We start from the raw sequence: 24,862 nt of genomic DNA, 5'->3' as shown, positions 1-24,862 counted from the left end.
ACTCTGGAAGCTGTCCAGTAGTTGGACATACTCACTACATACTGGAGTGAGTTTTATACAGTTTGTCTATTGAAAATTGCCATTACATGGTATCAACTCCACAGGAGAAAAATTAAAATGCCCCTGACTTATTATGAAATATTTGAAGACCATTTGTCTTTGAGTTGATAAATAACCACTGAACAGTTACTCTGTGCCTGGGGCTGGAGATATACCGGTCATAGATGATTCCAGTATTCCAACTTCTCGGCAATAATTCTATACATAATACTACTTGAGTCACCAATAATCATTATGTCTATAGCATCTGAGAATCTATATTAATCCACTTAATGATGAAAATACTATACTGGCCACTGGAACTCCTCTCAAGATCTTTGAATCACGACTGGCCATACAGTCCCTGATCAGCTTTATCTACCCAAGAAAATATGCTCACTCTACATGAATTTTGGTCCTTGAAGGGAACTTAGAAAGTTCCTAGGATTTTCTGTTGGTTCAGGGCATAGGGAAAGTACCCTTACCTGGGTCTGAGTGTAGTGTTGACTAAGTCATGACCCATCCTTTCAAAGGTATTTTCCACTGCATGGAATGCCCTTTCTAACTCTGCTTGGCAAGTAATATAATGTATGTAAATGTGCAAATGTTGTAGATGCCATGATGAAGGCACCTGCATGCCATAGTAGAAAATCAAAATAAAGGGTAGTTAGTGGGGTCTGGGGAGATTATTTTCTAGGCAAGGATGTGGACCAGAGTTTCATCCATGACACCTATGTAAAAAGCTCAACATTGTGGCATACAACTGTAATACCAGAGCTGAGTAGATGGGGAAAGGAGGATTTCTGGGTGGTGGCGCGCATACACACACACACACACACACACACACACACACACACACACACACACACACACATTGGTTTTTTGAGACAGGGTTTCTCTGTGTAGCTTTGTGCCTTTCCTGGAATTCGCTTTGGAGACCAGACTGGCCTCAAACTCACAGAGATCCACCTGCCTCTGCCTCCCAAGAGCTGGGATTAAAGGCATCCGCCACCATGTCCTAGCCACACCTATATATTTTAACGGCACTTAAAGTGGAGATAGACATAGAAGGATCAGGAGTTCAAGGCTCTTCTTAGCTTCATTGAAGTTTGAGAGTAGCCTGGGTACGTGAGACTCTTTCTCAAAAAATTAAAAAAAAAAAAACAGACAAAAAAGACAAATTTGCACAAAAGATAAGATCCTGGGCTCTGAAGCTAAGCTCAAGGTACTCCACCAGCATGAGTGTGCTGCTTCCAAGTGGCCACTGAACAACTTGAAGAGAGCAATCTACTGGCCTTCAGTCTTCCTCAGTGTCATATAATCAGTTTTGTCTGTTGTTACAAAATGCTGCAGGCTCGTGTAATCACCAATCATGTCTTATAGTTTAGAGTCTTGGAAGTTCAAGAACTTGGACTTGATGAATCAGAACTTGGACCCTTGTCTCAGACAGCTGCCTTGTCCTTGTGTCTTCACCATTGGCGAAGAGAGCTGTGACCTCTTCTTAGCTGAATACTAATCTAATCAAGGGCTTCTATACTCATCATCTTGTCTCTACTTCCTCACCTCCCAGAGCCGGACTCCAGTGCCATTGTGTGGAATCTAAGGCTTCAACTAATGACTTTTGGGAGGACACATTGTTTTCAATAGCACTCACTTTCAAAGCTGAGTTTCTAAAGGAATGAAGGGTGTTGAGAAGCAGATGGTCCAGGAAAGGCTGGATTTGGTAGATTTCTTTCATCAGTTGCTAACAAGTCGTCCCTGGCACCTGCCTGTGCCTGTGGAGAAGCTTGAAGTTCCTGTGGTGCAGTGCTTAAGTTCTGGTCCATCCAGATATTCCTCGGACCTGACCTGATACACCCCTGAAGTACGACACATATTAAATGTGGAGATTGGGTGGATTTGTGAAGGACAGAGAAGATAGGAAGTAGGGCTTTTGGTAACAGATGAAGTTAGGACTCTTATCACATGAAAGGATGTCATTCTTTCATGGGGTCTTGGGGAGTCAGTTCATTGGCTAAAAACAGAAATTTTATTTACAAACCTCTGATGTTATAGAGCAGTGGTTCTAAACCTTCCTAAAGGCTGCAACCCTTTAATACAGTTCCTCATGTTGTGGTAACCCCCAAACATAAAATTACTTTCATTGCTACTCTATAACTATAATTTTGCTACCATTATGAATACTAATGCAAATACCTGATATTTCTGATGGTCTTAGGCAACCCCTGTGAAAAATTCATTTGTTCCCTAGAGGAGTTGAGTCCAATAGGTTCAGAACCACTGTTCTTGAGACTTGAGGAAGAACTAATACATCTTCCTTAATAGACAAATGAACAGAGGAATGAGAACACACATGAGCCTAGACCCATACGCCTATCCAAGCTCTTCTAGGTAGCTTCTTTCAGGTGAGAGACATCTGAAATATCATATATAGATATTGAAATCAATAATGTCAAAGGGCACATGGCCCTTGCCTTTTTGAGATCTATCAAAGACAGGGTTGTGATAAATTCAAAGGGAAAGAGGATAGCTTGTAGACAGGACATCAGAACAACTAAAGAAAGCATTTGAACTAGGTACTAGGCTTTAGTAAGACTTAAAAGGAAGGTGAGCATTTGAACTGGGTGCCAGGTTTCAGTAAGGAGTGATGGGAAAAGTGAGATTTTGAAGTGGGTATCAGGTTTCAGTAAGGAGTGATGGGGAAGGTGAGCATTTGAACTGGGTACCAGGTTTCAGTAAGGAGTGATGGGAAAAGTGAGATTTTGAACTGGGTACCAGGCTTAAAGTCCAGTGCTGGAAAGGACTGTGCTAGGCACCAAGGTAGTAGCATACCTGGCTGGCATCTGCTGAGCTGCTCACACAGATGCAGAGGGGACCCAGGACCTTGGGAACAATGGAGGTCTCTGCAGGTCACTTTTCCGCTCTCTAGAGTTTGTGTCAGCCCTCACTTAGCAGAGGTGTGGGAACGAGGCTGTCTTCTCAGCACAGCCTAATGATCCAGCTAGGACCAGAGCACAAAGAGCTAGGGACTGTGGAGAAATGTTTCACTCACGTGTGTGGGAGGGCCGCTGTTTTGGAAAGGACACGGCAGTTATACGTGCACGCAGAGAAACCAATGAAAAGAGGTAAGTGTCAGACACAAGCCTCCAACTCCATCAGCCAAAGGAAGAAGAAATTTAAGTTCTTGTTTTGCGAGCTTCTGCAAATCCAGGCTCGCACTTGACTTCTGTGATTGAGCTACTCCCCCCTTTAAAAAAAAATTGTATTTATTTTTTTTTAGAAGAGTTCCATTGCCTAGAATTGCAAATATTTTGGAGGAGAAAAACCCGCTTTCAAAGAAAAGAAACCCATTTTTGTTGAATGGTTCTACCAGACTTGTCTGCATTTAACGTTCATTAAAAAAAAAAAAAAAAAACCCGAGGCAGGTATCGCTGCCAGCTCTGCTTTTACAAGACACAGGTTGGACGCTGAAGTGTCTCATCTCACACCACACAGCTTAGCAAAGGCCTGCTTGGTGGTCAGTCCTCTGGGCGCTTAGATCCAGAGTCTTCTAAGTTCTGGTGGGCTCTTTCCAAGTAGAAAGCCTAGAGGCAAGTAAAGAAGAAAGAATGTGAACCCACAGATAGAGCCTTGCATTGGACCAGTCTTGCCTCCGTCACTCACCTTCCTTGACAGTAACTTTCATGTCTTTTTTCCGTGGTAGGGGTGTGGCTAATGCAGCTCATGTATCCCTGTGTGTGTTCATGCGCATGTGCCTGTGTTGTGGATGGAGAAAGTCAGTAGGTCTACAGCAGGTATCCCTTGTGCAGTCTAATATTCCACGGTCAAAGTAAGACATGGAAGGAACACTGAATCCAGAAGAAAAATGATAAAGACGTGTATGAAAAGGGATACTTCTGAACTAGTGAGATGGCTCAGTAGGTAATGGCGCTTACAAGCTTACTGACCTGAATTCAATACCCAGATGCCTTAGTGGAAGGAACACATATGCCATGGTATACACACACACACACACACACACACACACACACACACACACACACACACTACATACACAATAATAATAAATTGGAAAATTAAGTTCAAAAAGGAACAAAGGTCCTTTTTAGTTCCTAGATCTAAGGCCTATCAAGTTTGCTTAAGTCATGATATGTGCAGGGGCCATGACTGGGACAGTATTAACTATCCTGAGCTTAGAAGACAAAGGCTACTCATTGACTCCTAGGAGTAAATTGGGAGATGGAGTCTCATCCTTACTGGTTTGTGGCATTATTAGGCAATTCCTGGATTGCTCAAACCCCTCTCCCACCCACCACCCACCTTCCATCTTGCTTCAATACAGCTCTACCTAGCGTTGGACAAAATCCTATTGAAATAACCATAACCACGTTAAATTGAAATCACTTGTTGGCTTACCCATCTGCCCCATCAGGCCATGATCTCCTGGAAGGCCAAGACCTTCTAAGCTGGTCCCTTCTTATGTCAAGCAAGGTGTTGGTTATGTAAGAACATGTACTGAATAATATTGAATACATGAAGGGATGCAACTGACTTGATTAATGCATATCTTGTTATACGAGGGGCGTCCTAGCACAACTGGGGCTTGCACAGATAGATCTCTGCGGGTATTGGGCCCTGCCGAAAGTACTTTGGGAGCCCCCCCCCCCCGCCACGCCCAGCTCACACCTGGGTGAGAGCTTTAATCCAAGCCATGTCCCCTTCTTTCCCCCAGCCCCATTAGATACACAGCAAGAACCAGTGTAGACAGTGACTCACTCAGCAGTGTGAAGTTCAAGGGGGCTGGTCAGGGTCGCCAGGACTGACTACAGAGAGAAGATATCAGCACCGTTACTGCTCCCATCTTCCCACCACTTCTGCCCAGAAGTTGGTGCATCTCGAACTGCATCCCCGCCCCCGCCTCTGACCCCAACGGATGGCTCTATCAGCATCTTGCTTCATTCCTTCCTCTGAATGGTCTGGGTGCACATCAGACTGTGGTTCCCCCTCCCCAGGACTAAGGTCCAGCAGCCCTTAGTCAGCCTATGTGGGAGTTGTTTATCTTCTCATTTCTCCCAGTCCAGGACGCAGTCTAAGTGAAACACGATGGTGCGGTGGCTGTGACTGTGCCTGCGGAGGGATGCTTTTTGTCTTTCACACCTCCTCTCCCTTCACTGCCTGTCTCTCTGGCATTTTCCTCCAACTTTCTTGCCACAGAACTCAGCATGTGTCTCTTCCCCCAGCTGGTCCCCGGGGATCTTGAGCTTCTAGATGAACCATGGTCTCCTTCTTTCCTATTGCAGTGGAGCAGGAGTGTGGAGGACTTCTTTCTACTTATTATCAGTGTGGCTCTGTTTCACAATATCCTGGTCATTATGAGGAACGTAATGTACAAGTCGTTTAAAGGTCTGAACTACGGAGATGGTAGCATTTCCTAGGGACTGATGAGAAGAGGCTGAGCAATCAGAGATATGCAACGTCTATACTTCACCGTGCCCACTATAGACAGTCTTTCTTCTCTCTGATTTCCCTTCTGTTCACCCATTTTCCCCATGCCTCACCTTCCTTCAAGTGGTCTTTGGTGGTCAGTCCGTGGGTTCTATGCTGAGTAAGCTGCCTCTTGCTCTTATTTTCTGTGGGCTATACCATCCTGTACTGGTAACAGGACATAGAAAGCTATTAAAGCCACAGACTCCTGTCTACTGTCCTCCTGTAGTGGTCCTGAGATTAAAAAGTCTCACCAAGTGTGAAGGCCAGAGTGGCAATGGAATGAACTATATCCCATAATTCTTCTAGCTACAAGTATTGGACACATCCACATTTTATCCTACACCATTCACTCATTTTGATTTTCTTCCCTTTGGCACAGAGAGTCATCTGAATTTTACTCAGCCAGAGGTGCCCTCTGGGTCCCTGCACATTTTCTGTTATGTCTCCAAGAACAAAACAGATTTGGAACTTCACTGTGCCAAACTCTAGGACCCACAGGCCATCATGGATCCTGCTCCCATCAGATGATGGAGAGCAAGTAGAAGTTTTCTCTCCTCCATGGTTTGGATATGGATCTTCAGATTGTACACGAACTCTGTCAATAAACACATTTCTTAGTTATTCAGAGGTGGTCACATGCTTGACCTCTGTCAATCCTAGCCTTACCTAATCCAGGATTGTTTGTGAGCATTATTTCAAGTCAGAAAAAAAGCTTCACCTACAGCCTTCCTGCTGACACTTTTCCATAAAGAGGAAGAGGCAAGCTAATCATGGAAATGTATCCAAAATATTCTAAAGTCGGGCCCTCAGGGCATGGCATCTATTTTCTGTAGACTCAGAGCCAAATCCTTGCCACCTCAGAGTAGGAGTATCAGATGGAAGGAAGGGGAGAGGAGTGATTTGGTGGGGATGAACCTGGCTGATAGTCCCTAAAATTCCAGCAGCGTTTCTTATGCTAGATTTCTTTTCTTGATTTCTTTTCTTTTTGGCATGGTTCCATGTCCTCAAGGCATTTTCTTCAAATAATTTGTGGAAAAAAATCCACTTGCAAATTTTAACAGCTATATATCAAATCTTTAGTATGTTTGAAAACAAATGTTTTGAATCAAAGCTTTGAGAGGCTAATGGTAGAGGCTCACCTTTTCCCTCCTAGCCTTTCACAAAACCATCTTCAGTTTCCTATGAAAAGCTGGGAAAGTAAACATCACCATATTCATCCAATTTCCCCTTGGCTCAGCAGGCCTTGTTTCTAGAAATGTCTCTGATTCTCTCTGACAAGTATCCTATCTCTATTTTCCTAGCCCTGATGTCATTCTCGAATGTTCCTTCTTAGCCCTCTCCACTTAAATTATTGCATTTTTTTCAGTTTGTCTCAGCCACAATCATAATTCTCCTTCTGATGGTTTTTGGGAGGAGGAGGAAGAAGAGATGAAGGAAGGGAAGAGGATGAATTTGAACCTCACCCTTAAAACTCCCAGCTAAAGAGTCTACGTGGCCCGGTCACTCACTTGGCATTCTCATTCACTACTACAAAAATTTGCTACCCTAATTCACATGACTTATGAGTAAATCTGTGAGCTGCTATTTTGAGGATACCTATACAGCCTCTGGATTGTTTCTCACGGCCCTCCTTCTCTTCCAATTATCTTTTGAGGAAGTACTAGTGTCTCCCATTCCAGGTGGGAGGAGTCCTGTCTTCTAGGATTTCCTCTATATCAGTTCCAGGCGTTAACTCTTCTCTCTGAGGGCTATCTATTGGTGGAGGGGTTGGATATGATGGTCTCTGAGGTATTTGGTATAAACTTGTGAAAATATGACTGTGATTGAAGTATATAAACTGGTCCAGTGTAAGGAAGGATGAAGGTGAAGTCACGCTCTTACAGATACGCTTTAGAGAGGGGATGCTTTGAGCAGGAGACAGTTGACATCAGAGGAGAGTTAGAATTTTGGGCAAAGCATTAAAATATTTCTCAAGATATGACTTCTCCCTCCTTTCATGATGTCCTTAAACATGTCCTTTGAAAGTCCATTTTGGTCATGTTCTATGTTCTTTTCAAATTGCACAGTATAGGGGTTGATGGCACAATTCCTGGAAATTATCACATATTTTGATGGCAGTCTTATAACCAGCAGTCAATCCACTTGAATTGGATTTTGGAGGCTTTGAGGATTGGGTCTTTTGGAACAGAACAGAGAATTAACTGGAAAATGGGAATATGCTGAATGTTGCAGTATGAGGAATCTCCCTTGTGCTAGTAGTATCCCACCTTTGTTAAAGGATAATTTGGGATGCAGAACTCCAAACAAAGATTTGGGAGATGATAAGTTTCATTCAGCCTCCCCTATCACCCTGGAATCCTTAATATTCATGTTGCATACCACCTCAGGAGCCATGAAGCTACAGACATTTTTACCCTTTATGAGTCAATGAGGAAGGAACTCTTAAGTACTGTCACATTTAGCATAAGGTAAGCACTGAACCAGACTTTTGGTTATTTCTGCCAATGGTAACCAATGCAGAACTTTATTAGGTGAAGTCATGAAACCATGTGTTTTTTTTTTTTTTTTTTTTTTTTTTTGAGGATGAGGACTTCCATTGCACCACTCATGAAAAAAAATTAAGTGATACATAAAATGGCTTGTCGATTAGTTTTCTATATAGGAAACCATATGAGGTTAGCATCATTGTTGTGCTTGAACTCCATAATCATAATGTAATAAGAATTTCAGCATCAGGCTGTGAGCCGGTGGAGAGCAGAGAGTATCTTTGTGATATCTCTATATATCGTCTGCCTGTCAGAAGACCCGACCAGTGTGAGATGCTTAACTTTACAACTGCACTTTGGATACTGAAGATCAGCAACTAGCATCCATAGGAAAGCAAAAGAGCTGCCAGTGGCCTGGTGAGAGAGACTGGGCACTGTGCATTGGTTGTGGTGCTACTAACACTGAAAATACTGTGAACTGAGCAGCTTGAATTGGTGCCTGAATAGTTTCCTGTGTCACTGGGGAGCAGCCAGTGACACAATCAAGTCCCCAATCAACTGAATTTATGATTCAGAGAGGAAAGATACATAAATAATTTAAATGCAAATAATGAAATATTTTACCAAAAATAAAGTAGAATGGTATCCTAAACAGCAGTGGCTATTGAGTGAGGAAGTAATCAGCACCTGCAGTCTGGAGAACACTTGAAAAGGTGAATTTGAAGTACACACACTGGCTCCTCTCACCATCCCCATATCCCTGTGGAGGTGTATTTGTTTAGTTCATATAGTTGAGATCCTGGCTCGAGGCAACTTTGTCTAAAGTTACGCAACTACTAAGTGGCTTGCATCTAATCTAACCCTAACTGTTGTGTTCAAGCATTCTTTATCCCTGGGTCTTATAGGAGAAAACAAAAGAAAGAAGTACTATAGTCATGACAAATACATTACAGAGGTCACGGTTCTAGTCTACGGACAACATCCTTTAGTGCTTATTATGTGATGCTGAAGATGAAACTCTTAACACTGATGCATACCATAGAATTGTATTGGGCAATTTAGATTTCCCATCTTCACCTTCTTAACTCAAACTAAGTGACGGTTAAAAGCACAGGTGCAGGTGGGTTTGATGGGAGTCAGAAAAGTCAGCTCCAGTGTTGACCTGCCACCAAGTATCTATGCTTCCTTGGGCAATTCACATTTCCTCCCTAAGCTTCATTGGCTGTGTCTGAATTAGGGTACGATAATTGCCCTTCACATGCCAGGACAAGTGTAAGACTGAAATTTCATGACCTATGTATCAGTATTTTTTAAAAAATACAAACACAAGTAACTTCGTATTCACCTATGTTGATACTCATTAAGAGTACAAAACAACATATTCCGCTTCTTATCAATAGAAGACATTTTTGGGGGAATAGAAGCCGAAAAAGTTGGAATGATGTTAGCATGGCCAGGTTTATCTTGTACAACCATGTGCAGTAAATTTGTAATTAAATCATCATTCACACCCAAGGAACATTGTTCCCTTGCTTATCCGAGTAACTGATCCTGGAATAGTTATTGGCTCTAAGTAGCTGAATTACTTCCATACTTTTTTCCATAATCATGGGCCTAGTATGGGTCTGTTATGAGTCTTGCCTTGGAAACAAACAACTTATCCAGACCAAGATGGGAATTTTAGAGGAGAGTTTTGGATAGGATGTTGTTGAGACCCCAGGGTTTGTTTTTCTCACTCTTATATTCAGAATCTTTTGCTGGGTGAGCGCCTCCCATTTTCTGTGTTCTTCAGTACATGCTTTATTGCGGATGGAAATTACACCAATCTCACTCTTGGTTTCCATAGCACTTTGTCGAGGTTTTTAATTGATTGAGGGTCTTATGCATGCATATAATATGTTCTGATCAAATCCACACCCCCTCCCCTCCAATCCTTCCCTTATCACACCCACCAGTTTTCCTTCTCAGCTTGCTGTGATCTATTTTCAAATCTACTGAGTCCACTGAGGGCCACCAGTATGTTCATGGGTATAGGAAAGTATACTGGAGCATGGGCAGTCTATCAGGGATTGCATTCCTGAAGAAAACTGACTCTCTCTCTTCATCAGCAGTTTTCCATTGCTAATAGTTCCTCAGCTAGGGATGGAACTTCATGAGCACCTTCTGCATCAGGCATCTTGTGCATGCAGACACAGCCACTATGAATTTATAAATGTAGTGGCCTTGTCTTGTCCATCAACTACTGTTTTACTGCAGATATAAACTATCTCCCTGACTCTTTAAACATTCCATGATAATCCTTGCACCTTGGGTTTGTTTAGATGTCCAATTTAAAGCTCCATAGTCTCTTATTTTCTGAATGTTGTTTACTTATAGTGTCTGTAATACCATGTACTACAAGAAGAAGCTTCTCTGATGAGGACTGAAAGATGCACTAATCTATGGGTATAAATACAAAGCCTTACAGGGCAGATTAGTATTTACCAGAATAATCATAGTATATTTTCCTAGGTTCTATGACTTAATTATCCATGTGTTTCTGGCTGAGTTAATGGTACCAGGTATGAACATCTTGTGGAGCAGGTCTTAAATCCATTCAGGGAGTGGTTGGTTACTGCCATAATATTTGTGCCAACTACTATACCAATGGGCATACTTTTCCTGATTGATCACTATTGTAGATTGCAGGTTTCACAGCTGGGTAAGACCGCTAGTTACTTTTCTTCCTTGCTGGCATCAACAGAACTTTTCAGTCTGATAAAGGACAGCCAGAAGGGAGGAAGTTGTCAATTTAGTACCATCTTGATTTCTCCATGTCATATGATTCAAACATGCATTGTATTCAGCAATAGATTCTTGCCATCAAGTTCTGGAGTATACCAAGAGTAATGACTATAATGTCTATAATGTTTGGGGGGCATCTATGGGAACCCATTGAATAACAGCTCAAAAAGAAGTAACCTATACTTGGCATTGGACTTTTTATTTGAGAGCCTAGTTGTCTTGGAGAGGCATTGTCTACTCCTCATCGTAAGGAAAATCCATATGCACATATTTTAGGAAACTTCTACAGTAGTAGGTTTCCATATGGCATCCTCAAAGGTCTGTAGTGTTAATTATCCACCACCATACTCTGTCATCTAGCCTGCCTTCCCATCCTTGACCCCATTTAACTCTTCCTATTCCATTATTTCCCTTTACTCCTTCATACCAACTGTATTCTATACCCCTTCCTTGCAGTAAGCCCCATGATCCCTAGTTTCCTGCCTTCCATGGCCACTCCACATATGATAGAGAACATGTGTCATTTATATTTGTAAGTCTGGCTTACCTCACTAAGAATGATTATTTCTTATCTCCTTCCATTTGCTTGAGAATTTTATAATTTTTCTTTATAGCAGAGTGATATTTCATTGTTTACTCCATGTTTTCATTATCCATTAATCAATTGATAAGCTGTTTCTTAGCATTTGGAACAGGGCAGCAGTGAGCATTGATGAGCAAGCATTCCTAGTAGGATATAGAGTCCTTTGAGAATATTCCCAGGAATGATAAAGCTCAACTATCATTATGGTAGATCTCTTTCTAACTTTTTGAGATGCCTCCAAATTGATTTCCATAAGAGCTTTACCAGTTGAGTTATCACCAGCACTGAATAAGTGCTCCCATTCTGTACATTCACACCAGCATTTTTTTTTCAAAAAGTCTTAGCTATTCTGATTGGTGTAAGATGAAATTTCAGTATAGTTTTCATATGCCTATCTCAGATGGCTGCAGATATTCAACAGTTTTAAAAGTATTTGCCAGTCACCTGTATTCTTCAGCGAACAGTGTTGGTCAAAGTGAATAGACATATGTTGAAAAATGAAACAAGATCCTTACCCTGCACAGAACTAAATGCTGCATGGATTAAAGGCCTTAGCATTAGGCTGGGAAACCTGAATCTGTTAGAGGGGAATGTTTTGAATATGTTTCAATTCATAGGCACAGGAAAAGGCATTCAGAACTGGACCCAATGTCACTGGTGTTATGACCAACAACTGACTAATGGAATCTCAAGAAACTAAAAAGCTTCTTTATAGCAAAGGACAGCATCAATCAGGAGAAGAGGCAGCCAGCAGAATGGGGAAACTATTCACCAGTTATACATCTGACAGTGGATTAGTGTCCAGATTCTAGATCCTAGCATTAGGAAGATTGAGGACCACTGGCCTAGAATATATAAAGAACTGGAAAAAAAAAGCCCAACAAACCCAAACCCTAAACAGCAAGAAAATAAGCAACTCTATTAAGCACTGAGATATGGAACAAAGCAGAGAGATTTCTAAAGGAGAAATACAAATTGTCCATAACACCCGTACAATGTCAGATCTTCCTTCCCAGGCAGTTTCTTCATGACTCCTCATCACAAATCACAGATCCAGATTTCAGCTGACCTGAAAGAGTCAAACAAATGTAGTTAATCACAGGATATGTCCCTAGGGAGATCTGGCTTCACACCCAAGACTCTCCCAGACTTTGAATCCAGCACTGTTGCCGTCACAGTTACTGATATTGAACATCGTTGGTCTCTGTTGGATTTTAAACAGACATTAACACATCCATGTATGGATATGCCTTAACTAGTTCTTATAGGAACGAAAAGGAATTATTTGGTCACTGAAACAGCCTCCAATTTCAACTCAAGTGAGCGAGTCTGTTTCTGATCACTAGGTAGAGAGGTGTCTCCTTTGGCAAGGAAACATTGATGTAAACAGTGAGGCATGTGCCGCACGGAGTACCTACAAGGAAATGTGACTCTATGTGGTAAGTGCATCCCACACCTACAGCAAACACCCCCACGGCCACCAGTGTTGGATTCAATTAAACATTAGATTCATCATCTTTAGCAAGAGAAGAGAACAGCAAACAGTTGCTCTCTCTCATGACTAAACACCCCTCAGATTTGCTGGCCTTTGATTTATTGGAAGAAACCTGCTGGGAAGAACATACTGTGTTGCTGATTAATGTCAGCTTCTGTCATCAGTTTCCACTTAGATTCTTGGCCAGTCCTGACATCTCCTCCCTGAAGGATCCAGAAGAATTTGAAGACTGATCCAAGAGCTTTACTGGCATGGGATTTGCAGAATGCGGTGTTTGCAAAATAAGGAAGATGAATGGAAGTGGAATCCCATGTTCTCCATTGGACTTGTTTCTCTAATTCTCTTCTCCAGAGGCCCCAGCCCCATGCCAGGACCACACCAGCAAGGGGACGGGGGGGGGGGGGAAGTGTTCCCAGGCTTTGGTACAGATGGCTTGCATTTCCGGTGTTGCTTATATGCTGCCTCCTCGGGGCTTGTCAAACTGGGAAGGGGTCTGAAGGAGAATGCAGGGCACAGATATCATCAGAATCTTCTCTGAGATACTTGGGAAAAGACTGTGGGAGAGTGGTACCACTGCCACCAAGCCCCCATCCCTTGCCTGACTGAAGATAAGACACACGGCTCCTCTGCTCGGGCACATGAGCCATATACATTTCACTGGGTCCTATAGCCCAGCCCTCCCCGGTGGTAAACTGCAGCTCAATTTTGTTCAATTTAAAACTGCAAGCAGAATTTTGTATGTTTTCTCCTGTTTTTCCAGTTGAAGATGAGATTACAATGCCATACTAGATAAGGGCTTCTTTTCCCTTGATCTTGAGGGAAAAGTGTCTAAAGAGAGGCAGTCATTTTAAGTAGGTCCTGTATTTCTCTTTCTCAGCTAATTTGTAGGCACACACAAAGGAAGAAATTCTCAAGTGAAACACGACCATCTATTTTGATTCTCTATGAATGTTCAATCCATCGTCACAAAACTTAATGGCATGAAGTATCACTGCTCATGTATTTACAACTCATTAATTCTGAATGTCCAGAATTGGGAAAGGTGGGGGCTGGATGGTTCTGGAATGGGGTCTGCCGACATACATGTAAAGACAACAGCTCGAAAAGGAGTGGCCAATGGAAAGCAGGTTGGGGCTTGCTATGGGCGCTCTCTCTCTCTCTCTCTCTCTCTCTCTCTCTCTCTCTCTCTCTCTCTCCCTCTCCCTCTCCCTCTCCCTTCTCTTTGTATTACTCCAGGGCTGTCAGTGCGACTCTTTCCACTTGGGCTAATGTTGGCCTCCTCTGAGCACAGTGGCCTCTAGAAAATCAAACTGCTTTAATGTGGCAGAAAGTGTCAAAAGTGACTATTCCAGCCACCCCAACCTGTGTGCTATTTCAAATATACTGGGATCTAGAGAGTCATAAAGAGCTTCAAGATCACTTCAAGCCTTGAAGTTATTTTTATTTGTTTTTCTTTTAACCAAATATAATAGTTAATATTCAGTGACAATTGAATTTTTAGTCACCTGCGTGATCAATAAAGTGCACCTCTGACTGTATCTATGAAGGCGGTTTCTAGAAAGGATAAAGAGACAGGGAGAAGACTGACTCCAAACACGGTCAATACCATCACGGCTAGACGGTTCAGATGGAAGAAAAGGGGACAGGGGCAGAAAGCCAACTGAGCATCAAGACTCCTGATTTCTCTGCATTGTATTCTGCTTTGAACAGCAGCTCCCTCCTGCGCGCTGTTCTGAATCACAATTGGTCCAATCCCATGGAATCAAGTGGCCACAGACTTAACCTTCTGAAATCTGAGCCAAAATTAGAAAAACATCCTCCCTCAAGTTGTTTCTGGGAGGTATTTGGTCTCAGGGACCATTTACAAAAAGAAGGACTAATCAATCCTAAGGTGGGAAGGGAGAATAGGAGACCCAAGTGATTTCTACATTTCATGTCACATGCATTTGTTGAAAATTCTATGGCATATTTCTGCTTAAATTAAACACTGGGTAGCAACAACTGGTAAATGCAGATCTCGAATCTGAACCTAGGCCATCTGATCCAGAGGCAACCTTTTGGAGTGTTAAGCTGACTTGCCTTGTCCAAAGAAAGCACAATCCAGTGGTTTTATACTCAGAGGACTTTCTGCATATTTTAATGATGATCCAAGATGCCTTGAGATCCTGGGTAAGAAATGGGTTTGCCACATACATGTATGGGGCAGAGTATCAGCTACAGTGTTGATGGTAGTGTTACCCACGGTAACAGAAATGTACCGATTTCAGTGATTCATGTATCTACCCTCCTATTCATATGCCAAACATGGAAGCCCTACCCCTGTTCTGTTAAACTGTGCCAGCAATCATATTGCAATGCTCTTCACACACAGAGAAATTTTTCTTGCTTTTTTCCACTATGCCATTCAAGGCTCATTAAGCTGTTCTAGAGCCTCCTTTGTAGGCGTCATGTCATTTGCATTACTCTCAGAGTTCCCTGCCCAGCTGCTTTCTCCATCTATTTCCCTCTGCCTGGCATATAATGGGGCTGAGAGTAAATAGCTGTGAACGAGGATGTCCATATTTAACCAGAATAGCTTCTTTGCTACTGAATTTTAACATTGTTGAGCAATGTAAACTCCACATATTTCAGGTGGTTATAATAATACCAATTGGACATAACCTATGGTGTTATTGTAAGGAAATAGGTGAGAAATTCTTAGACTCATGGGGGAGGCAAGTGTGAAAAAGAATCATCAAAGAGAATGACTTACAGTGTCATTTTAAAAACATTCTTGGCTTTGGTTTCTCAACCTATATGCAAAGTTCTTATTCTGGAGGCCTCAGCAAGCTTTAGGAGAGCCCAGAAGACCCTAAGACCTTGTGCAGAGCTGCACAGGGCTGATAAAGCTTCCCAGGTGGAGCACTAAGAGTTTGCATGACATCCCTAAAGTCATCTGTGACCCACAAAAATTAAATAGCCGGAGCTAAATGTTCTTTTGTTCCCCTACTTCTGAGAGTTGATATCTCCAAGAATGTTGCTTCAATATGTTCTTGTGAAAGGGGCAGAAACACATTTTGCAAGACCAGACAGGAGTCATCAAGATGGGGAAACTGCCTCCTGGAAGTGGGGGGAGGGGTCAGGTACCAGATGTTAGGCACTGGCTGGGTTACTGGAAACTCTCAGAGACTCAATGAGCAGGATAATCACAGAACCACCTCTTTAAAGTTGTAAACTGAGATGGCCAGCCACGAGAAAAGTCTTGCCTTATAGATAGGAGACATTTAGAAAGAAAAGCAGAGTAATCTTGATTTGAATGATCATTTTGTAATTTACCAGATACAAGCACTGTGGTAGAAGCTAAGGACTCTGGGATACACAAGATGATGAGCAGACCTGTGCTATGCTAATGGGGGATGCAGTTGGTAACCTTGACTTTGGAAGAGGGTGGAGTGGAGAGGACTCAGGCAGTTCTGCCTGGGTATTCTATTTGGTTATCAAGTGTTCAACTGAATTGATTACCTGAAGGCCTTCGTGTGCCTTTTGCACATTTTCAGGGCATCCATACGGGGTCACTTTTGTCAGACCCCAGGCAGTGTCATTTACATACATGATATTACCAGATTTTTTTTTTTTTTTTTTTTTGAGACAGGGTTTCTCTGTATAGCTTTGGAGCCTTTCCTGAAACTCACTCTGTAGCCCAGGATGGCCTCAAACTCACAGAGATCCACCTGCATCTGCCTCCTGAGTGCTAAAATTAAAGGTTGGCTATTACCTGATTCTTATAGCTTCCTTGCACATTAAGTTTATGGTCCCTGTTTGAAGTTGAGGGATCTGTGGCTTTGAGTAAAGTAACTTGCTTTTGTACTGAAAGAGTCAATCAATTAAGTGTTTTCATTTCTCTATACATGCATTGTGCCTCTGATTGGCCTTCCATTGGTCTGCCCTTATTCCCTAACAAAACTTCCCAGTGATTCCATCCTAGGAAGAGCACCAGGGCCCCATGTAGGTCCAGATCTGGTAACAATGGGCACCAATACTGCTTTATAAATAGACTGCAGATGATAGGAGCCACCTCATCCGGGTGTGGGCCTGCCTGTAAGTGTTAGTAATTGCTCCTTGGTTCATTCTGGCAGCCGTATTTTAGGGTAGAATGATTAAAACTAAAAGTTTATAATAGTGGAGCAGAGATGTGGTGATCCACAACCATCTCACCTCCTTCACGGCTCCTCTAATTAGCCAGCAGCCTGTTCTTGTGCCCTCTCAACATGGAACCCAGCTAATAAAGCACCTGGGGCAGGCTGAGGATGTTCTCCTCTCAAGGACCACTGTCTAAAGCTCACAGAGAATGTTCTGAGAGCATGTCTGCTTCAACTATGATGGCTACCTGTGGGAAAGTGAGGGAACAGATGTGTTGTCGAGGATCTCAGCCTTTAATGAAAAGTATTAAGATGGAAAGAATGAGTATGGGCAAAGCGATACCAAGTCCACTCTTCAGTTGTTGGGAAATCAACTTTTTGTACCATCTTACTTAAACTGACTTTGTCTTTTCTTTTTCTTTCTTTCTTTTCTTTTTTTTTTTTTTTTTTTTTTTTTTTTTCCCCGAGACAAGGTTTCTCTGTATAGCCCTGGCTGTCCTGGAACTCACTCTGTAGACCAGGCTGGCCTTGAACTCACAGAGATCCTCCTGCCTCTGCCTCCTGAGTGCTGGCACTAAAGTTGTGCACCACCACCGCCCAGCTAAACTAGCTTTTTAACATAACTCCCATTCTCACCCTGTGCATTCATCATCCTCACCTTGCTGACTGCTTGACATTCTCTAAGCGAAGTCCCCCTCTCCTCCTCCCATCTGTCCCTCACACAGTTCTCTACTTTACACTTTCTGAAATCTTTGAAATATTGCTCTGGCCCACATTAAGGCCCAGATCCCACCAGAAGATCTTCAGAGACAGTCTTCTGAGATGGACAGGGAGAGCCAGCCCAAGGTGGTAAACTCATGCTTTGTCCCTCTGCTGCCCCTTGGATTGATTGAGTATGACACCTGGGGCAGCTCAGCCCTCCCTACTCAGTAAGCTGTGAGGAATCAAGCTTAGAGCTGGCACCAGAGGAGTCCAAGTCAGGGGCAGAGCTGGGAAGAGGTGCTGACATCCACCCTGGGGTCTTTCCTGTGCCTTTGAAGCCTCTGACCATCCATATGTGCCCAACCATGGTGTTGACTGTAGGTATGCATTCAGTTGCTGGGCCTGACTGAAGCACTTGCTCACTGGCATGGCAGAACATTTGTTCCAACTTAATTAAATTTGCTCAAGTGTGAATGGCCAATGAAAAGGTTTTCAACATCCTTAGCCATGAGGGAAATAAAAATTAAAACTGTCTTTTAATATCTACATAAAGGTTATCCTATGGTTTTGAGCCTTTAACACTGAAATATAATTGTCCCTCTTCCAGGTACTATATAATAGTTATGGAAACTGACTAGTGAAATAGCCTCTCCTGATTAGTTGTCAATATTTCCTTAAATCAATGACAAAAAATAAGCTTATAAAAATGTGCATGCTATAGATCTTCAGCTAACACATTCTTTCATTTAAATTATACTATCAAGCATGAAATTAGATGTTGAGTCCAGTGATGGTCTCATGAGTAAGTACCTGTTCCAGGGTAGCTATAGGCAGTCAAAAGTTGTAGGGTACCAGGGAAGTCACAGTCCTCCTGGGTATAGCCACTGATACACTTCCTTTGTTCAAGAAAATAACTTCTCACCCACATTCAAGTATGAAATATTAATTAAAGAGACTCAGCTCCCTCCATCTTTCTCTCTCATAAACACATACACATATGGAATTTTGGGAGAAAGATTTATCAGAGGGCTTTGATAAAATTATAATATATACAATTTTATATATTTATAATATTTACAATATTAAAAGATAAGTTCCAGCTGCACACAGCATTAGATGATCAGAAGCAAGGAAAAAGTATATTTCTGTAGTTTTAGTTCCTTGTGTCTTTTCTTGTAAGAGAGCTAGAAACAGCTGTGTGGTTTCTACCTTGATGACTTAGGGTAAACCTAATCACAATTTGAAGACATAATCTCCAAATACCATTGTCAATATAAGTGTCTATCCTCTTAGTAAGATGGAAGTTCCCACAGAACACTGGGAAGAACATGACAGTACAGGTTGAAATCACTGATAAGATTCAGATCACAACCCACACATTACTATTCTTTGTGATGCTATTTTTTCATATTAATTTGATGTCCCAACTATAAGTAAACATAATTTTGGAAAAATATATTGTCATTTGGCTTATTTTCCCTAAATCAAATGAATAAATTAACATTGTAAATACTGAGACTATTTCAAAATATAAAATAGTACTATGATTACTTGAAGAAATATCAATTTATCTCTACAATTGTGTATTTTATTCATGAGATACAAAACTTCATTTAAATCATTAGTGTCCAAAGAATAGTAAAGTTTCATATCGTCCTTCACAATGTGATCTTATTTGGGTAAGATGTGACTTAGCTCAAATGATTGAGTCATTGCAGAACTACTTGAGCACAGCAGGAGAGGAAGGATGACTGGCATCAGAGTGACTAATTGTTACATAAGACAGTACCATGTCTTTGATCAGCCTTCAGCAGTTCTTACAATTTGTACTGCAACAAAAATTTGTGGAATGTGATTAACTGTATATTTCCAATCACTATCATATCAATAAATACTTGACTATCAAAAAAAAATTAAAACTGTCTTTGGATTTCCTCTCACCCCAGTCAGAATGGGTATCATCAAGAAAACATTGGAAAACAGAGCTGGTAGGGATGTGGGGGAAGAGGAACCCTGGTTCACTGCTGGAAAGAGCGTCAACTGGTGGGCCACTTTAGTAGTCAGTTTGGAGGTTCCTCAAAAAGTAAAATTAGAGCAGCCACTTCTGTGTGTGTACTTGGAAGACTCAGAGTCAACAACACACCGCAAAGTTGCTTGCACAGTCCTGTTTACTGCAGCCCCCTTCACGGTTGCTAGGAATGGAACCAGCATCAGGGTCCTTCAGTGGAGGAGTAGGTAAAGGAATATGGTATATATACATGGTAGGCTTTTACTCCACCATAAATAAGAATAAAATCATGATATCTGCAGAAAAAATGGATGGAAATATAGACTGGTGTATAAACAAAATGAGCCAGATTCCAAAAGAAAATGTCACATGTTTTCTTTTATATGTGGACTCTAGACTTAAATCTCTCTCTCTCTCTCTCTCTCTCTCTCTCTCTCTCTCTCTCTCTCTCTCTCTCTCTCTCTCGTGTGTGTGTGTGTGTGTGTGTGTGTGTGTATGTGTGTCAGGACAATGAGAAGAGATGTTTATACCAAGCTGTTAGGTAACAGGGATTCTTGGGCAGCGTTTTCCAGCTCTTGGAACAGTGGTCAAGCAGGCTCTTAAAGAGTATAGGTGAGAAGTGTCTATGAGTCTACCTCATACATTAAGCCTTAGGTTTATTGCTCGTGAGTAGTTAGAAGTTTCCCTACACCCTACACCTCTCAGGCCAGATACAGACATACTGTAAATCCTGAAACATCTTTCTAACCTGAAGGAGACCATGAGAAGTAATTAGTTCTTTTTGCCTTCAACTCTCAAATCGCCAGTTTTCTCATTAAAGCCAGAGAGTAGACAATTTTAAAGAGATTATTTTCCCCGAAGAGAGTAATCTTCAGCTTAATATTAAAACATTGTTTCTTAGAGTCGGTGGTTAGACCATCTGCCCAGAGAAGTTATTCATTTCCGGCAGTAAGCTATGACTGAGAGCTCCCTGGTCAGAATGTCATTATCTTTTAAGGTTTTCATTGTATGGAAACTTATTACCCAGGAACTCAAATGCATCGGAAATGGTCACGCACGGTTAACTATGAGCTGTTTTGAAGTGAAGAGGGTTTGTCCACTTAGATTTTATTGTGTGGCAGAAACACATGAAGCTTGATCAGGGGTCAAATTGAGGTGCACACGGTGAAATTCATATTGCATTTTTGGGTCTCATATTATCCTGACCATCTCCTCTGATAACTTTATTTTGGGATACCTAGAAGGTAATAGAGATGAATGTTGGTCCCTTGGAACATCTGTGTCCTATCAGTGTATGCCGAATACTAACTCCAGTTTGTTTTTTTCTCTCACTCCGTGAGGCAGTTTATACTAAATTAACCATGTAGATATTTCAGACTGGACCATCCTTTGTTGTGGAAGACTGCCTAGTTCACTGATGGCTGTTCACCGAAGTCCCCATCCTCTGTTATCTATATAACACTAGCATCCTTCTGTTGAGACAACTGGGATACCTGTTTGTGCATTGCCACAGGGAAGGGAGAGGGGGGTGAAGAAATAAGTAAGAAATTCTCTCTTGGCTGAGAATAGTATAATACAGCCTGAATCCATTTAATCCAGTCTTTCTGGGGTGGAAGATGGGTCCAGTGGGCACATCTGGGTTCTAGTTCTTATCTCCAGAGTTAATTTGAAGTAAGTGCGTTTCATTGTTCATTCACCTTAGCACCAAGCTAATTTCCAAATAAAAATCGAGAAAGTGCTCTGTGCCTGTTCCTTTGGCAGTTTTTAACAAGAAGGGGACTTTTTTTTTTTTTTTAACTTCATAGTGATGTACAGAAACAAGAAAATGTGTGAAAGTTTATCCCTTCAGAGTGACTTCTTGGCTCTAACAGGATAACGTTTAACCATCAGCCTCAAGTATGCTTAAGCAGAGAAATAGATAAAAGTATGTGTTTGCACTTGACATAGCTATACAGACGAGTATTTTAAAACCGTTTTCCTGGCCTGCTCTTACGTCATAATTATTCATCTGTCCCTTTCAGATTCATTCATGTTCCTCTCAACCTAAAAAAAAAAAAAAAAAAAAAATGTAAGTCTGAAGCCACCGTCTTAGCCCAGACGAATCTAGGACCTCTGCCCTTACTGTCACCCTAACATTGGTTTTTCTCTTAACTCCAAGTGAGTATAATGGCCAAGCTTTAGATGAAGACAAAACTAATTTCTAAGGCCAGCTTGGTCATTCACAAGTGGGTACCCTGTGACAAGATGTGTGGATTTCCATTCTTGGTTCTCGGTTCCCTTCTCTTTAAAGGGTATTTATTGTCCATCCTTGTTTCTCAGACAGATCAAAATGGTGAATGATTAAGCTCTGTGACAGGCTTGCACATGCGTGGTCACACATAAAGGGTAGCTAAGGCTCATAGACCATGTCTATGGTTCCACTCTTCTCAGTGTATTCAGCCAGTGTAGGGATGCCACTGTCTGTTCAAATCTCATGTTAGGAAGTTTTTTGTTTGGATTCTTTCACTCCAAAACTATCTTCAAAACACGAATGCTAAAGAGGATGTACCCTCTTTTTAATGACCCCTAACTAGCTGGAGAGAGTGGACTGGGTACTATTATACCTTTCTTGCGGTGTAGTCAACCTAAATTGACTTTAGAGACTGCTGTCCACTTTTGTGAGGATGGTGTTATTCAAAGGCTACCTCCTGAGTTCTTTCCTGTGTGAAAATGGCCAATCGTTTTTAAGCTCCATTGCCAAGACATGACCTATAACCTTTCTAGTAGCTCTTTGATAAGGAATTTTATTTCAGTAGAACACATCCTGTCTGAGGGTCCTAACATGCTGTTCCAGTTGCTCTCTGGCTGTTTGTTCTCCAAGCAACCTTTGTGGTCATAACTTTCCCTACCTACTAAAGCTAATGAAAGATTGTCTTTCTTGCTTACCCTATAGGGTATCCCAGAGCTGAAGGAGTTACTGTACTGAGAAAGTGCTTTGAAAATCACATATTTGTAGATACAGTAAAGTTATTTTTCTGATCTTAGCACATAGAGGGTAAATAAATTAAGTGATTAAATGTGCCTTAAGTTATATCAAATTTGAATTGTAAAAAATAATCTCTCAGAAGATGTGTCTCCCAAGAACTTACAAAATAATCTATGCTTTTCCCACCACAAAACGGGCAATAAAAACTCAGTTACGAAATGCAATGGGTTAAATATAAATCAGGAACAAAGAACCTTCTTATTTATGTTGCCTTTGTGGTAGAATAGCTACAAAGTGAAGAGAAAAGTGGTGAGCCAGAGAGATTGCTCATCAGGCAGAGAAGGTGGCATCCAGGCTTTATGACTGGTGTTCCATTCCAGGTCCTACAAAGGTGACAGTTATTCTGTGTTACAGATGTGTGAAATGTCCTTCATGTCATGCATACACACACACACACACACACACACACACACACACACTCACACATGTGTGTGTGTGTGTGTGCGCGCGCGCGCGCACGTGTGTGCATGTATGAGTGGGGAAAACAAAGGGAATTTAAGGAAAATCCTTCTTTCCTCCAGAGGTTTGCCTTTCTCATTTTGATTTCTCAATAGCAGAGACAGTTGGGTGGATTTATGGGCTCCCCTGTGCCCATGCCCAATGAGATTCTCCTCCAAGCTACACTTTACAGAGACCCTATGGAGAACCCAATAATAGTAATTCCCTAATAATTCCCTAATAATAGTTGTATTCCAAATGAACCCTAGCCAGCCAACTGAAGAAAATCCCAGGGAGAGGATGCAAACCAGATGTGAAATGCCCAGCTGATGGCTAAGGTGTTCAGGTTTGGGGTGGCTACACTCTGTAAAATGCCCTGCGTCTTGTGTAATGCTCAAGAAAGATCACATTTACAACTGGACTTCGTGAATTTCTCTGAAAAATGTCATCTCTTATATTAGTATTTGTTAGCACATCTCATATCTCTAATTCTCTGAAACTGCCCTGTTGTCTTGAAGGTCATTCTCAGCCACCTTAGTGTGTTTCTGAGATCAAGAGTTTTCCACGTAGCATGAAGAGCCAACCCAAGAAAAGCAGGCTGTATCTTTTCATGCGTTGTATCTTTTCACTGAGGAGCCACATGCTGGTACTACAAGTCTAACTAGATTCTAACCTGAGAGGCAGTAGATGGGTTAAAGGAATGCCCATAGAAATACTTTAGCTTGAGACATTATAAAGAAAATGAAAATATTAAAAAAACAAGTCTGCATACTAAGTAAGACTGGATATGATTGAGAAGCTTTAAGTAACAATAATAATATATCCATCACATTTCACTGACAAGCATCAGGAATTCTAATAGGAGCCTTATGATTCTGAATGCTGTAATTCCTTCCTTCCTTCCTTCCTTCCTTCCTTCCTTCCTTCCTTCCTTCCTTCCTTCCTTCCTTCCTCTATCCCTCCCTCTTTCCCTCCCTCCCTCCTTCCTTTCTTCCCTCCTCCTTTCTTCATCCCTTCTTTCTGTCCCCTTTTTTTTTCTTTTAAATTAACAAATAAAAAGTATATATAGACTGTTTAAAACATGCACATATTGTGGACTGGATGAGTTGAGTTAATGTATAGCATTATCTCACATTCTTACCTTTGTAGCCCATTTTGTGTTCCTGTAACAAAATATTTGGACCTGAGTGTTTTATAGGATAAGAAGTTAATTTAGCTCACAGTTCTGGAGGTGTCTGGCAATGGTATCTGCCTGACTCTGCCCTCGTGCCTTATGGCCAAACAATGGTAGGCGCCTGTGCAGGTGAGGTCAGAAGGTGAGATCAGAAGCAAAGGACTGGAGAGTGGCCACGCTCTTCTTTTATTACAGTGTACTGATTCAACATTATCAGCCCTGACCTACCAAGATAATTCGAATCATCCTTAAGATTGGAGCCTCCGTGAATTCAGGCCAAATCTTCTTCCCTTAGCCCTGACCACTTAAACCTTCAGACACTTCAACGCCACCCCACTGGGGAAACACCCCAGCAAAACACCCCTGAGCAGCAAACCCACCCAAACCACTGCACTTGCTTTGATGCCGTTGTTGAGAACATGGGAAATCCACGTTTTTAGCGAATTTCAAGAACTCGGTATATCATTCACTACAGTCATGCACTACAGCAGTACATCTCTTGAGGATTCCTATTGGAGTCACC

The 24,862-nt window shown here is 41.7% G+C and overlaps 1 long non-coding RNA gene across 2 annotated transcripts; it reads right to left on the bottom strand.

The window, feature by feature from the left end:
• Window positions 1-3,378: 3,378 nt before the first annotated feature.
• LOC131897611 (uncharacterized) lies at window positions 3,379-24,418 on the bottom strand. Of its 2 annotated transcripts, XR_009375739.1 has the most exons (6): window positions 24,307-24,418; window positions 21,696-21,745; window positions 12,374-12,448; window positions 11,344-11,522; window positions 4,816-4,862; window positions 3,379-3,623 (listed from the first exon to the last, which is right to left on the bottom strand). It is a non-coding gene; the product is annotated as an uncharacterized LOC131897611 (long non-coding RNA). The 2 variants fall into 2 exon arrangements; XR_009375740.1 differs by lacking the exon at window positions 11,344-11,522 and having other exon boundaries at window positions 3,382-3,623.
• Window positions 24,419-24,862: the final 444 nt, after the last annotated feature.

The sequence above is a fragment of the Peromyscus eremicus genome, chromosome 22 (genome assembly GCF_949786415.1).
Source record: "Peromyscus eremicus chromosome 22, PerEre_H2_v1, whole genome shotgun sequence".
In the NCBI taxonomy this organism is placed as follows: Eukaryota; Metazoa; Chordata; class Mammalia; order Rodentia; family Cricetidae; genus Peromyscus; species Peromyscus eremicus.
This window is presented reverse-complemented; position numbering and strand designations above follow the sequence as displayed.